General features: G+C 37.0%; 1 protein-coding gene across 2 annotated transcripts in view; it reads left to right on the forward strand.

The window, feature by feature from the left end:
- The window catches only part of zgc:162952 (PKc_LIMK_like_unk domain-containing protein), an 18,176-nt gene extending 16,425 nt beyond the window's left edge, over positions 1 to 1,751 (forward strand). For both annotated transcript variants that reach the window (XM_058635120.1, XM_058635121.1), the window contains one exon: positions 1 to 1,751. This exon is cut by the window's left edge and continues 291 nt beyond it. The gene's annotated coding sequence lies outside the window, so the exon portion shown is untranslated.
- Positions 1,752 to 4,054: the final 2,303 nt, after the last annotated feature.

Below are 4,054 nucleotides of genomic sequence, written 5' to 3' on the forward strand. Positions count from 1 at the left end.
AGCATGTCCATTTGTTTTCACTGAGCTGGTGAAACATTTTCACAACAGTGTTAGACAGTGTTTTTAGTGGGAACGTCGCAGTGACGTCATGCTTTACATGTGCAGTCAACACGCTACGGTGGCCTGTGAGGAACCTGTGAGGAACCTGTGAGACACTTTTACAAAGCAGCTGCAGATGGATTTATGTTCAGAGCAAAGAAAAACTATATTTCACAAAACAAGTTTACATGATGAAACATGTTTTACATACAAATGAGTTTTGGAAACCTATTTTTTTCCTAAGATTTTCTGAGAAGAAATACCTCAGAGATTGAAGATTGATTAAAATCAACATTCTAAGATTGAAGTAAAAAAAATCAGTATTTTTTCCCCCAGAATCAGAGATTTAAAATACAATAATTTAAAAAATGATACTCAGATATTGATTTCTTACTGAATTCTCATTTTAAGTCAAAACTCTCAGAACTTTCAATCCAAGCAGATTCTCACTCTAATCTTAAAATTCTCAGGGAAACTTAAACTTAATCACATGACCCCTAATCCTCTTCCATATTTAGTAAAGTGGTTTCTAAAAAGTCAAAATTCTAAGAAGTTTTCTAAAATCTAAATTTGTGATTTTAGAGAGTTTTGTGAAATGTAACCTTGTCTCGACTGCTTTGTGAAAGTGTTTGTCACTCGCAGGCCACCGTAGTTTGCCTTGTAGGAGTGAATATTCAGTATTTTTGTTTTGTGACCAACGACACAGACACACACGTCTGTTGATGTTTCTTCTTCTTCTTTAAATTCCACAGTTTGACTCACTGAGACTGTGCCGCCCTCTGCTGGGCCTTTAACAAACAACACCCTGGTCATGACTTTAGAAACTTTAAATCTTTGTTTTCTGCTTTAAATTCATGTTCCTGCTCATGTTTAATTCTCTTTAAAGAGATTTATAATTTTGTTTTGGTTCATTTGCATTTGAATAATTATTTTCCCTTTAAATATTTCAAAATATCTCAACCATCATCTTTGATTATATTTTAGTTGTAAATGTTGTGGTTTGATGTTCAGTGTCTCTGTAAATATTAATTCTGTTCAAGTTGATTTTTTCTATATTTAGTTTGATTTTTTTCTATATTTAGTTTGATTTTTTTCTATGTTTAGTTTGATTATTTTTATGTTTGTTTGTTTTTCCTCACAAATCTCTGGTTTGTTTGTTGTGATTGTGATGCAGCTACGACACAAACACAACGTTCAGTTGTTGTGTTGTTGTGTTTTTGTAACCTCAGTTTCCTCTTCCTCATGTTTCTACAGGAGCTCACAAAGGACAAAACAAACACTTTTTCTGTAACCTGGGGAACAATGTTTCACTTGCTACGAAATCCTTTTAAATTAATTTGGGTTTAAAATCAATAGTTGTCAGTGACGGTTAAACATGAAGGTTGTGAATATAAATGGAACGCACCATAACTGACAACGTCAGAGATACAGGTTTCATTTTTTTTGTTTGTTTTTGTTCACAAACAGTTAGAAAAAGTACAAGAGAGTAAAGGAAAAGTGAAATAATCAAAACAAGCTTTTACTCATGAAATAATATTGAATTGCTGAATTGGACAAACTCACTATGGAGATGAGTTTCTGAAAAACAAAAAGAAATCATACAAAACTTTTTTCCCGTTTAAACTGTAATTTTATTTTCTACATTTCATGAAAAAACCTAATGTAACCATTTTAAATTCTTTAGTCTATGTAAATAAACATGGAAAAATCAACGTTTCTGTTTGTATTTTATATCATTATTATCTGTGTGTAATCTATAGACTTTCAATCACATTTTTTATTAAAGTGACAACATGAGGGCGTTGTCACGGCAACCATCAGAATGTTGGTAAATTTTTGCTCCTTTTGCCACGAAACAGGAAGTGCCCCGTAACTTTGTCGCACATGGACCGATCTGCTCGAAACTTCACACGTGAGACAAGAGACCGACCCTGAACATGCACATATGGAAACTGAGTCGAGGAAATAGCGCCACCTGCTGGCAGGAAGGCGTCTGTGACCGTGTTAATTTTGTCTTTGAAGGTTTAAACAAACAAAGTGTGAAAACATTATGGATATAATTTCTAATTAAAAGACCAACGCAGAGGTTTTTGCTCTGAGCAGCCCCGCCCACTCTGACACACACACACACACAGTGTGACATAACCGCAGCAAAGAGGCCGAACAACAAGCGCTCATGAAAGATTCAGTGCCTCTTTTCTCTTCATGGCTCCGTCGCTATGTCTGACCTCGATGTGAACACATGAACAAGAGGTTTGATGAGGAGGATGAATAATGCACAGTGTGTGTGTGTGTGTGTGTCGACAGGTCACCGTCTTTTCTGTTAAAAACGTTGGTTCTAATTAAAACGTGAGGTCGTGAGCTGTGATGTAATCTGACAGCTTTATTATTCTGCTGAAATACGTCATTTTCTGATTATAATTGCTGCAATTAAAGGTCCAGTGTGTCGAGTGTGTTTGTGTCTAAGTGTATAATTGCTGGAGTTTGGTGTTGGAAACAGGAGTGGACGACTTTGCCCTCGCTAACCTGATGAATAACACAACAAAAAATATGTTACTCACCGTCTGACAACATGGTAAATACCATAATATTCAAAATATACCACACATTTTTAATGTTTTTGTTGTTGTTGGACCTTCATTTACGCACAGTGTGTGAATCACATTACAATTCTCTCATCTTTTTGTTGTTTTTAACAAACTGACTTTAAATTAAACCTGAAATGTTCCTTTAATGTTCTTTTATGTAGGAGCTGAATCAAATGAAGAAAACAGAAAATTAAAACTATTAATCTTTGAAAAAAAAGTACAGGTTTAAGCTCAAAAAGCAAGAACATAGTGATGCATGTAATACCGGGACTGTCCACATGGTGGTGCTGTTTAACTAACTGTGATTCTGTCTCTGCTTCCTGTTAGATTAAATCACTGATGATGGAATCTTCTGGAACAGAACACCATGTGAATTATAGTAAAAAAATTATCAGTGCACAACACAAATCCAAAACTGTGGTTCCCAAACTCTGGGTCAAGGACCCACAGATGTGTCATGGGAAAACATTTTGGGTCTCCAAACAAATTTTGCACAATTTTCAAAAAACTTTTAATTAAAATTCATGTGAATGTGTTTGAAATAACGTGTTTCATTACAATATGGTTGAGCATGTCAAGCCCCGCCCACTCCACCTCATCACATACATAGAAAATCCTGTTCCTCTATCAAGTTTTCGTTTGTTCCAAGTGCAATAATGCACTTAATCAATCATCCAAATCCTCTGTGACACTTGCTTTATTTATTTAGTGCTGCTGATATTTTTGTCAATATTCTGTGTCTTTGTGTCTTTTTTTAACCGCTGCTACAAACCAAACCTGAACTGAACTAGATTCATCCTCATGTTTTGAAGTGTTTCTATAGAAAATTCTGTCCTCTTTTCTCAGACCCAGACGACTCCACCGCGGCTGAGTCTCAGCTGTTGACGGATGAACGATCCAGAAATGTCACGGAAAGGAACGAGGCCGGACGTCACCGTCGCTCCCTGCAGATCCACGACCTCTGTGACCTCTGTGACCTCTGTCAGACGAGGTGTGTGTGTGTGTGTGTGTGTGTGTGTGAAACAGAGCATGAAGGTGCGACTCTCAGTGCTGATTGGAGATTAAGTAAAGGAGGTTATGTCAGTGTTTTTTCTTTTGGTTTCATAACCTGAGCGTTCAACAGCCCAGATAATAGTTTTTAGGTCAAAGTCAAGAGCTGCTCTCGTTGTTTGTGTGTGTGTATGTGTGTGTGTGTGTGTGTGTGTGTGTGTGTGTTTGTGTGTGTTGTCGAGATGAAACTAGGCCAGGAGGAGACGCCGCTCTGCAGAGACCGCGGAGCTAAAATCAGAGAACGAAGCACTCATTGATTCTGAAGATGGACGAGACATTTACGTCACACTGAGTCGGCCTCATCACCCTGAACCCTGAACTCCTGAAACACCCTGAAAAAGTAGGTTATTCATTCATTCACTGAATGATTCACCCTC

This window comes from Solea solea, chromosome 8 (genome assembly GCF_958295425.1).
Source record: "Solea solea chromosome 8, fSolSol10.1, whole genome shotgun sequence".
NCBI classification, from domain to species: domain Eukaryota; kingdom Metazoa; phylum Chordata; class Actinopteri; order Pleuronectiformes; family Soleidae; genus Solea; species Solea solea.